A 12,637-nucleotide genomic window follows, 5' to 3' on the forward strand; every position below is an offset into this window, starting at 1 on the left:
GAGGATCGTATCTTGGCCCTGGAAGACAAATCTGCAGGTGCGTCTGCTGCGCTAAATAGGGTCCTTCACACCCATAAAGAGATCTGGGAGAAACTGGGCGATTTGGAGAATAGATCCAGGAGGAACAACCTCCGCATTATAGGTCTTCCGGAATCGGTTTCCTCGGCCCAACTCTCAGCTCTATGCGCCATAATGATCCCCGAACAACTGGGCCTCCGCACGCCGTGCACGATCGCGCATCGTATCGGTCAGCCGTCTGAAACACGCTCCAACCCCCGACACGTCATCGTTAAGTATCTAAACTACGCCGACAAGACGGCAATTATGCAAAAGTTTCGTAGCTCACGTTCGTTAGTGATCGATGGGGTTAAACGGCTCCTTTTTGCTGACTATTCCGTGGACGTTATGCACAGATGCAAGGCCTTCTCCCCGGTGTGCACCGCCCTTTACAACCTTCGTGTCAAGTTCTCCTTGTCGTATCCGGCCACGCTACGCCTCCAAACGAAGGGGATCAGCTCACCTTCACCACGCCGGGAGAAGCCGAACGATACGTTGAAACTCTGGGCTCTGCTATGGAACATTCGAACGTGCCTGACGCTTCTTCTCCATACTCCGGGAGCAAATCGGCTATGCCTTCTAAGTCTCACCGCAGTCCCACTAACCCTCCTCACAAGCGCATCAGAGTCACGCCCAAGGATGATTGTTCGGGTCACCGCTGATAAATTTTCCGTTCCACTGACTATGGGATAGACATGTGGTGAGGTTTTACGTTTACTTGAGATCTCCCCCTCTTTCTATTCAATCCTTCTGGATGTCACCAACCTAGACTATGGACCCGAAGGGTTGCCGTCGGGATGCCCAGTCTCCCAAAGGCAGCAGTGTGACGCCAGCCCTCCTTTGATTTTTGCTTTTTACTTTTGCTTCTAATTTTACTTTTGTTTCTGCCTTTGCTTCTATAAGCAGAGGCTATGTCCATTACAGGTTGCCTTGTTGTTGCCACTTTTTACTGACACTGTTATTTGCTAAAAAGTTTTGCATATTGTCTACGTGGGGATCGCAGCTTTCACCTCGGCTTCCTCACCCTCTACATATCCCCCACGAACGTGGATCTTAGTTACTAGCATATACGACCTCCCTAGAGTAGGGGGCTCATGCTTCTCCCCCCCCGTCGAACCCAGTCATGTACTCCTGTAGGGGTACTAGGTTCTCCCGCTGCCCAGTGTATTTGTTTTAGCTTTTTATCATCTCCGTTTTCATTCCTTTTCTCCGATTTAATATGTCTCCCCTTATGGCCCCTTCACTGTCACCAGGGGAGGGGCGGGACGGGGCTGGTAGCCGAGTCTGAAAGTTGTGACTCATGTGGAAAAAAGGAAAGTTCATGTATGTTAGGATGTTTCCACACACATTGTGTTTTTTATCTATGCTTAGTTATCTAGTTTTTACCATATTAATACATAAACACCTTTCGTATGAAATAGTATCTGTTAGAGCTGACACTGAGGGACGTAAGGCGACAGTGCAGGTGCTACTTGACTCGACCCCCATGGCCATCACCAATGTTTACGCCCCTAACTCACCGGGCACGCCCTTCTACCAGGAAGTAGTTCAATGGATTTTAGCCGTCCCTGATTCACATCATTTAGTTGGAGGAGACTTCAACTCAGTGATGTCCACCATAACTGACCGTTCCAAGACTGGTACCAGTAGGGGGACTCCTCTGACTTCTAATGCGCCCAAACCTACTCCATTAGCCCAAGCCCTGACATCCATACGATACACTGATATATGGCGATTACAACATCCTTTTCGCGCATAGACTATTTTTTTGCCTCACCCGCCTTGACGCCATTCATAAGGGATTCAGACATACTGGATGCCAGGATATCGGACCACAGTCCGGTGGTAGTGCATTTATTGCTCACGGGAACCCCACGAGGGCCGAAGATGTGGAGGTTTCCCTCCTATCTGGCCGACAGCCCGGACTTTCAAGACATGCTTCGGACTGCGTGGACTGATTACACGACCACCAATAGCGCACATATCTCGGATCCTAACTTGTTTTGGGAAACGGGTAAAGCCTTCATGAGAGGCAGGATAATATCGTACACCACGCAACTGAAAAAACACAATAGAAGTCAGTATGAAGCCACTAGTAAAATGCTTAATGCAGCTCACGAGCGCCTGCTTCTGCACCGTACACCGGAGCATATTCAGAGCTGGACTCAAGCCAAAAGGGCGTTTGACCTTTGGGCTGAGCAACAGGAGTTGTCTCAACTGGCTTACTCCAAACTGTACTTTCACAGATACGGGAACAAATCAGGAAAACTCCTTGCGAAATTATGCGCGGGACCCAGAAGACCCACTCGCATCCATTCCATGCGAGATGTAGATGGCTCCGTGACCTTAGACAAAGATAGGATCAATGCCATCATCACGAACTATTACTCTAATCTATACAAAGCTGACTCGACTAACGTGGACTTGGCGGACGCCTTTTTGTCCACCGTTAATTTACCGATGCTGCAAGACGAACACCTCACTGTCCTTAATGCCCCCATTACTCTTGAAGAGATTAAACATACTATCTCGTCCATGTCCACGGCCAAAGCGCCTGGTCCGGATGGCTACTCGGCGGAATTCTACAAATCCACAGTGGAGTACCTACCGGATACCCTCCAGCATGTTTATGCGGGCATGTGGCAGGGTGGGCCTTATTTGCCCACGAGTTCACATGCTTACATAAAACTTATTGCAAAAAAAAAAAGGTAAAGATCCCACTATGCCTGGATCGTATCACCCGATTTCACTTATTAATGTGCACGCAAAAATTTTATCCAAAATAATTGCCGCTAGACTAGCCAAATTTCTCCCCTCGCTGCTCCCAATCAGGTTTTGTGTCTGGACGTTCCGCTACCCTTAATATTCGTAAAGTTCTATTGGCCCTTCACTATGCCAGAAACCACCCCACACAAGACGTAGCAATAATTTCTTTAGACGCGGAAAAAGCTTTCGATAATGTTAGTCTACCTTGGTTGTTCAGGGTGCTAGAGCAATTTGGCTTTCAAGGCCAGTTTATGCAATTTATACAACGGATGTACTCGTCCCCCACAGCTCGACTGGTCACCCCTGATTTCATGTCAGATTCCATACCTTTATCCAAGGGAACCAGACAGGGGTGCCCACTGTCGCCGCTATTGTTTAACCTAGCGATTGAACCTCTATCTAGATGGCTTAATTCGGGGGATGGGATCAGTGGTCAACCGATAGGTCAGCACACACTGCGATCCGCTCTTTTTTGCGGACGATATCCTGTTGTTCACCACTGATCCCGCCTCCGACTTTGCCAAGTTACAAGGAATCCTTTCCACTTTTCAAGACTGCTCAGGATTTCGAGTTAATTTCGACAAGAGTGAAATATTGCCCCTGAACCCCAGAATGTCCCATAAATGGACACGTCAATCCCCATTCACTATAGCCAAACATCATATCACGTACCTAGGCATACACATAGGACGAGAACCGACCTCATTGTACGGGTTGAATTACCCCCCACTTATATCGAAAATTGTACAGGAATTAGATTTATGGACGGCCCTGCCTATTTCGCTCTTCGGGAGATGCCATTTGTTTAAAATGATATTTGCTAGACTGCTATATCCCATGCAGACTATACCCCTTCTGCTAAAACATGCAGACGTCCAGAAAATATACAAGGCACTATCGGCCTTTCTGTGGTCTCGTAAGAGAGCACGTATAGCTCTACACAAACTATGCCTCCCGAAGACCGACGGCGGGGCCCAACCTTCGCTTTTATAACCTTGCATGCCTATTACTTCAGGGTCTGGACTGGTTATCGGGCAACTCTAGGTATTGCAATGTACGACTGGAAGGAGCTATGGCTTCTCTGTACTCATTAGCAGCAATTCTTCACTCCAAACTGCACGCATTGCCGCCTCATCTTAAATCTAACCTGCTGATCAGAGACACTGTCATTGCCTGGAGGGAGACCCGCAAACTACTGGGCTTGCCGACCTCCATCTCGAGTCATCTTCCTATTCAGGGGAATCCCATGTTTCTACCGTCCACCCTACATGCAATCTTTGAGCAGTGGAGAATGAGGGGTCTCACGTCTACCAAAGCTGTTTATGAAACTGGTTCTCGCAAGTTTAAATCACAGTTCTATCTCAGGAATTTTCGCTTCCACCGACCCATCTTTTTTATTACGGTCAGCTGATTGCTTACTTGAGCTCCCATTGCGGTCCGCAGACGGACCCTTTTCAGAAGTCTTTCATTGATACCGTAGTGGCCTCCGGGGAATATTCGATAACCAACCTTCATTCCTATCTCATCCAACACCAAACTGACAAATATCATCTCACCCCATTCCGGCAGTGGGCAACCCTTTTGCGAGATGACGATATTCCGGATAAAATATTAGATGGATACAGGCGAGTACGGAAACTTACCCTTTCTGAAACATGGCGCGAGACACAATTTAAGATACTTCACAGAGCATATTACCCTGTATACTTAGATAAGGATAATGGTAACTTGAAAATATGTCCTTGGTGTTCTGAGCCTCACCCCACGTTGCTACATCGTCTGTGGGACTGTCCTGCCATTGAAAACTACTGGACCGCAGTGACTACCTATGTTGGCTCTGTCTCTCACCAACGGATTCCGAGAGAGATCGCGCTTTGCCTTTTTGGCTATGTTCCTCAAACCGCTCCGTCGGGAGACCAGAGTTGGACCCCAGTTTCTCAATGGGCCCAACTGGCCCTCCTTGTTGCCCGCAGGACCATTATGCAAACCTGGATCTCCAAGACACCACCTTCACTACCCATGGTTCAAAAGGCCATTGAATCACTCTTCTACCTGGAGAGACTGGATACCATTACCAGGAATCCTAAACCTACCCGCCACTTTTTTGCGAGGTGGCGCAAATACATGGAGGCCACACTGCCACACTCTGACCTTCAGAGGACCATGTAACCATTTCGCTACACGGAATGGTATCTCCGACACAACCTAACTGGATCTCTGGGTAGACTTAAACTACTTTCATATGGAGATCCGGCTAACTTCAAGCCTCCTTGACGACTTGAACCTTTAACTGTGCTGCTGTTTGTTTTATTTTGGTTATTTCTTACCAATCGTCTCACCCACTATAACTGATTGTCACCCAAGGGTTGCAAAGTCGAATTGCTTAACTGGTGTACTTGTATTGTTGGCTGCTTTATTATGCAGATTTATGTCTCTGTAAAGCTATCCGGCTATGTTATGTAATTTTTGGATTGTTTGTAAAACCGAATAAACATTTTTCAAAAAAAAAAAAAGAAAGAAACAGGACACCAGGATAAGAATGAATGGCTTGAATGGTTAATATATACTGCTAATACCCTTAAAAAAAGAGAACTGCTTGGTTCGTGCATGGGCCAGACCCCAGCTAGCTACAGTGCCCTTTCCCTTAAATACAGATCCAGATGGCTTAGGGTGTATGCTGAAGCTGTATCAAAAAACATACAAACCTGACACTAACACTTCCTGTCACATGTTAAGTTTTTTGTTTCCCCAGGTTCAGAGACCTCAGATACCCCCAGCTTTCATGGCATACCCTGGCAACTTTACTTGTTTTGCACTTCCGGGGAATGAGAGTGGCACAGATTTGGGGTCTTTACCGGATGACTACTGCATGGAGAGGATTAACAAAATCTTAAAGGGAGAGGGTGACGACTGGGTTGAGCACGATACCCAGAGGGCGGACTTCTGATGGTTATGCGGAGATAAGAGGCTCAGAGCGAGAATCCCAGCCAATTCCCGAGGGGATTGTGCCCTGGTACAGCTGGCAATGCCTCTGCGCTTACTGTCAGAGTACCCTTGGAAGAAGTGTCACCAGAGTAGAAGGGACACCTCTCCTGCAGGGTCTTTCGACCTCCAGATCTACATGGATGAGATTGGGGTTCCACGTGGAGTGCCGAGCGAGTTTAAGGCTAGGAATCAAGTGGCAGCTGGATTTGTCTCTTCTTTGGTGGGTGACAGTAAACAAGAATGTTGACTGGATTAACTATATATACTATAACCAAAGGTTTGTAAACTACACCAGGGATGCAGTTAAGGGATTAGCAGAGCAATTAGCCCCTACCTCTTTGATGGCATGGCAGAATAGGATGGCATTACATATGATCCTAGCAGAAAGAGGAGGGGTCTGTAAAATGTTTGGCGGTATGTGTTGCACCTTTATTCCTAACAATACAGCTCCTGGAGGAACCGTGACTAGAGCCCTCGAAGGATTGACCGCTTTATCGAATGAATTCGCAGAAAACTCAGGTATTAATTATCCATTCACAAATTGGCTTGAAGGTTGGTTTGGGAAATGGACTGGACTTGTCACCTCATGTTTGATCTCCATCGCCGTGGTTTTAGCCATCTTAGTCATTTGTGGATGTCGTTGTATTCCCTGTATTCGAGGACTCTCAAAGATTGAGACAGCCATGACCAGGACAATGTACCACACAGTTCCCCAAGGAGAAGATATCTATGATGATGCGAGTACTCCTCTCAATGAAGTAAGGTCTGAAAACCCAGTTGTGGAACAGACCTGCACTGAAATAATTGAGGAAGCAAATATAGATATCAGAGGAGGGAATGATAAGAAATATGCAAAGAATTACAGGTGATATCGATATTTCTCGTTCCTTATATGTACTTTGTGTAGCTAAAATGGCGCTGGCCTATTGTATATGCAACTTTAAGTCCTGACCAAGGCCTGGGGCAATACTTAAGAAACTAGCAGATGTTACCATAATAGGAAAACCTTGTAAAAGCACTCTGGATTTGGCAATAAAGCTGACAATGCACCATGAGTCACCAGTGTGCTCTAGCCAATGGCAGGTTGCCAAATATTACTATAAAGTAGTTGCTTACAGTTTTAGGTGTGTGATTTTGCTGTGGAACTTCTGGCTAGAAGGGTCCATCACGCGTTTGTACTGTACATCTGTAATAAATCTGTCTTCTAATCAACATGACCGGAGTTGACTGATCAGTAAGAATGGAAATTTACTGACAATACCCAAAGTAAATTTTTATAATTTTGTTCCCACAAAGAGCTCTCTTGGTGGCATTTGATCACCTCTGTGGTTTTTATTTTTTGCTAAACGAATAAAAAAATAAAAAAAATAAAATGAAAAAATGTTTGTTATAAAACTTTGTAAATAAGTTCTACTTCACTGATGGCCACTGATGAGCTGCACTGATAAGGCGGCATCAATGATGTGGCACTGATGGGTACTTATGAGTGGCAATGATGGCTGTCACTGGCACTGAATTTCGTTGACTGGCAGCCATTTTTAATGGCACCGATTGGAATTTACCTGGTGGTCCTGGGGGGGGGGGGGGCTGTGCTGATAATCAGGATACACCCCTCTATCAGGAGAGCAGCCGATCGGCTCTCTTCTATTAGTGTTTGTCAGACGTGAGAGGAAAAGCCTATCAACAGCTCTTCCTGGTTACACTGATCACCCGTGATTGGACTCGGCTGATCACGTGGTAAAGAGTCTATCAGAGACTCTTTAGACTGGATTTGCAGTGTGTCAGACTGACACCGCAACAACGATCGCTGCGATGCACGCCCCTGGGGGCACGCAATGGATTGCTATCCTGGCGACGTCAGGATATCGCAACCACTTTGCCAATGTCATATTGATATATGTGGTTATAGATTTTTTTTCCCCAGAAGTATTTTATTAAAGATTTAAACTTTTATAAAAATAAAATGGACTTTTAAATTAACACTTTTTTTCACCTCGATTGATTTATTCATGTCATTCTCCCACCCAGAAGTACCAGAATTCCACTGGTATGCATGTTTTGCTCCAAACTGCAGGACGTCCTCTTGGTGCATCTCCAGGGAGTGTGCAGGAAAAAGAAAATGCTAGTGAAGAGTAGATCAAGCGGCTTGTGGAAGAGGCGTGGTCCAACATTTAGCAACTGGTTGGGAACCTCAGCATTGTCCAATATGCAGATCAACCATGCTAGCAGTTCTAGCACATCACAGGAGTTTTTGGCACACTTCGAGTCCAAGGGAAGTGTCATACTTCAACCTTCAGAAGACCTCAGTAAGTGGTCAAAGTTTTAAATGGTTACAACATTTTAACCTATTTTTATAGCATAAAAACCCTCAAACCTCATTTTTTTACATCAATGTGGGAGTACCTGATTAACTTTGGTGATAAGGGCCCCTGCTTTTGAGCTATACTAAAGGCGCTACAGCTTGAGGTTATTCCATTCAGGCCCAAATGCACAGTAGCCTACCTTAACTAAATAGCGTTATTTTTTTTTACATTACAGCTATATAGATCAGACACTGTCACCTTTTGCGAGTCCATGGCTCTCTGTACTGATATACTATTTGTAGCCTAAGAAATTTGTAAAACTTTTGAACAAAAACCATTTTTGTAAACAAAAAGTAAACCTCTCAAAACTATTCTAGATCTCAAATTCCAGTGGAGGAAGTCCAGGAAGATCTCATCGGAGGGAGTGACACACTGGAAGTAAGGAAACATCCAGGCTTGCTGTGGTTAAAGAGGAAGTTTTATCTGTGCAAGTAAAAATTAAACTCAGAAGCTACAAATGTAGCTGATGACTTAAATAGGACACTGGCCTGTCCAGGGGTCCAGCACCATCCTCACCCTGGATCCCCTTACCCATCCTGGAGGGGGAAGGAACACTTATTTACTGTCAATACTGGGTACCTGTCATTCCCCTCCCCCACCCCCCAATATAAATGCCAAATATGGGAGAGGGCACCAAAGCAAAATTTCTCCTTTTGGGTGGTGTTCCACTTTGAGAGATAAATATAAAAGTCAGTTTTTACACAACCACCTTTGTTTTATCATGCTTTGTAGCTGGTTAAACCATTTGCTTAGGGTTACTTGCATTTTTATATTGTCTGTTTTGTTTGGTGGAGTCCACTTTGTAGAGAATTTAGAATGTTTGACTATGTAGTTTGTGTCACTGTCAGATTTGAGTCATTTGAACATGCCTTTTAAATGGAAGTAGGATAAAAACACAAATTAAAAGTTGCCATCATAGCCTATATTTGTTTTGAGTGGAACCCCAGTTGTTGAACATTTTGAATTTTACCACATCAAAAAGCGTGACAGTTTTAAAAGATGCCTACAATAGGAGGAAATCAAAATGGTTTTTGCTTGGATAACAGAGCTCAAGGTCTGGCGGAGGTAGTAGAGGATGATCCCACTGAAGGGGATGAATTAGCGGTAGAAGGAAGAAGACAACCCGGGTAAGCCAATACACCATTTCAATATGGCCCTGTAAATGTTAGTTTTGAGTAGATTGAAAGATTGTTGTGCGTTTACTTTTCTTTAATGGAATTGATCATTTATCAGATTCAAAGAATGACATTCATGTTTTGGCAAATTCATGTTTTTGCGTGACTACGTGTATATTGTCTGTTATTTGTCTTCCGGGAATAAACCCAGTCTGGTCAGGGGAGGTCAGGGTCATAATGTCTGAGGCCAATCTGTCCGCCAGTAATCTGCCAAAGATCAAGTTTTGATTGTTGTTGATGACAGATTAGATGGAATTTTAGGGTTTGGGGATGAGGGACATGTTGGCTAACATTTGTGGGGAAATCGTTGTCTTGTAAAATATGGTTGTAAAAAGGGTAGCCAATTTAGGTGATAAGATGTGTGAATTTTTTGTAATAAAGGTGGAGAAACCATCCGTACCTGGGGCTGTAGAGGTTTTGAGAGATTTAATGATAGTCATTTCCTCCACAGTGCAAGGAGCATTTAAGGTCTCCAACTGATGGCTGGACAGAGTTTGCAGTGAAAGGTTTGAAAACCATGACTTGGTTGTTGGGTCTCTAGTTGGTTGGGACTCTGCAAATAGATTTTTGTAGGAATCTACCAATGTCCATCACATCATTTGGGTGTGAAATTAAGACCACAGAAGAATTTGCGTAGTTTATAGGTGTGGTATGGTTTCATGGCTTATGATTAAGTTTCTGCACAATCATAGATGCAGTTACTGTATAACAAATTTGGCTTTAGCCCATCTCAAAGCTTTCTCTGTTCTGTCAGAGCAGGAGATCTAAAGCCTGCTTTTGCCATTTGTTTAAGGAGGTCTGGAGAGGGGGGATTGGTTATAGCGGTTATATAGCCTGTCCAAGGTTTTCATGAGAGAACAGAGTTCAGTGAATTTGGCCCTATTTTTTTTTGGAGAAAATGCTAATAAGATGACCCCACATGACAGCTTTATGAGCTGCTCAGTGTGCAGGGAGGAGTGTCTGGGAGCCGATTATCTGTGAAATTATTGAGATGTGATGTGAAGGGGTCAATGGTGGAGGGTTTTATCAGCAGGGAGTTGTTAAATCTCCATGTGTAAGTTGTAGGTTTAAGGCCTATTTTGGAAACTGATAGCTACCATATGGTGGTCCAACCAGGGGGCAGACATGTATATTAGCTCTATATGAGTTTGCCAAGACTGTAGGGGGTATAAAAGATGTAATCTATGCAAGCAAAATTGTCATGTAGGTTCAAATAGAACATATAGGATCTGCATCCAATGTTATGTGCTCGCCATGCATCAATAAGTTGTAACGTGTTCAGGTTGCTGGTGAGAGATTTAGGAAAGGCTTTAGAGGAGGGGGTAATTCTGCTTCTATCTAGGCCTGGGTGTGCCATGAGATTAAAGTCTCCTCCCACTATTAAGTGTGGGGAGAGATAACCATCTAGGATGGTAAAGAATTGTTTGAAAAATCAAGTTTGCGCTTTGTTGGGGCCATTGGAAAAAAAATCTTTAAGTCATCAGATACAGCGTGAGATTGTAGTTTTATTTTTTACCTATATTTTGTAGCCTGTTCATTTGGCTGGAGTTCAGCTTGCTGGGATCTTAGTAAATTTCAATCCATTTGAGTCCAGATATTATAGACTCAAAAAAGGTGGAGAAAATGTTATAAACTCCCAAAAAGGAGGACTCCATTCAAATCTAATTGAGGATTACTCCAAAAAAAATCAGCACTGGACCCCATGGGTTGAGGGATTTCTTAAGTGTCAGTAGCTACCGTACATGTAGCCAATGCGGGAAGAGTTTGCGGGAAGAGTTTGCTGGAAGAGTTTGCGGGAAGAGTGCAAACGAGGCAAAGATAAAGGAACTTGTTGAGGAGGCCCGGTCGTATAAAAACCATGTGATCAGAAGGCCAAGAATCATTGCAAAGACCTGGAACATCCAAGTTCAGTGAGGCCTTGTCAGTTTTGCGCAAGTTTTCTTGAAGCCAGGGGGAAGCATTGTCCTTACCGTGTCAGGAAGACAGTGGTACGGTATTAAACCTAGCTTTATAGAACATTTTATAATACTGTAAAACTATATAGACCCATTCATGGCTCTTACAGATCTGATACTGTAATGCATCTTCTCTATTCATATGCCTGATGTGCAAACATTTATTGTACTTCCCATCCCCTAGCACATCCATTGGTCATAAGCCTAGAAAAGGCAGGACTATACAAACGGCACTCAGTAGATTCTCCTTTGATCAGAGAATTTCAAAAGTACTTGAGACACCGAATCAAAATGGAATTCATCCGACGGCAGGTAAAAATATGTCAAATGCTGCACACTGCAAGGTTAGTTAATCTTGACACTATTAGAAAAGCCAATTTTAAAAAGTTTCTGATCTTAAGCAATTATAACCCCCATTTGTAATAACAAACATGTCCTACTTCACCAAGTGCCAATCATAGCAAGCTGCTTGCTATGGGGACACTCGTACAGACTCAATTCCAAGCCAGCTCTGTGTGTTCATAGATACAACACATTGCTGGGCACCATCATGCTCCTCAGTAGCTGTGATCGACTGCAGCCAGAGCCATAAGGTTCCCACTTCTGTCACTGAGCCTAAAAAGGGAGCGAACTAATGTGCACAGTGCTGGATCTAAATAGGGCTCAGGTAATTTTAGGAGTGGCTGGGGAGAGCTACACTTTTTTTTACTTCAATGCATTATGGTGAAAACAAAATTCAGCCTTTAGAACCACTTTAAAATATTTATTTCTTTTAAGGTTTTAGGTGAACTTCGTGACCCGATGCCTTTTCTTCATGGACAGCAAGGTGGTTTCTTTGATGGTCCTGTGTGGCTGGTTGATACATTTGAATTTCTTTAGGCAACTGGAAGCATCTGGGGTCAGCAAATCCACCACGCTCATCTGGACAGCATTCAGAAGTTTGCAAGGCACATCTCCTTGGAACCAAGATGCCTGGAGGATCCTTTTTTCCAGACCAGCCACATCAAGATTCATTGACCTTCTGAATGACATCCAGAAAGAGAAAGAAAATGGGGTAGGCAATATTAATGGCAATAAACATCGTATTGCCTTTAGCCAATTTTATTATGCATTTTGCTAAATATGCATGCAATCTTTTTTCCTCTTCCCCACAAACATTCGGCTCAGGATTCAGAGGTAGGCCAAAGGATTCTCTTGCAAAACCTAATTTTCTTACCCCGATGATGGTTTGGACAAATGAAGGACTTGAGCCTGAAGACAGACCAGATGACCATCCTTTATTACCTGGAAGCGCTACTGACTTTGTAGCATCTTCAGAGATAAGCTGTCACTCAAA

Source organism: Lithobates pipiens, unplaced genomic scaffold (genome assembly GCF_037356315.1).
Source record: "Lithobates pipiens isolate NorthernLeopardFrog02 unplaced genomic scaffold, aLitPip1_a1.2 Scaffold_28, whole genome shotgun sequence".
In the NCBI taxonomy this organism is placed as follows: domain Eukaryota; kingdom Metazoa; phylum Chordata; class Amphibia; order Anura; family Ranidae; genus Lithobates; species Lithobates pipiens.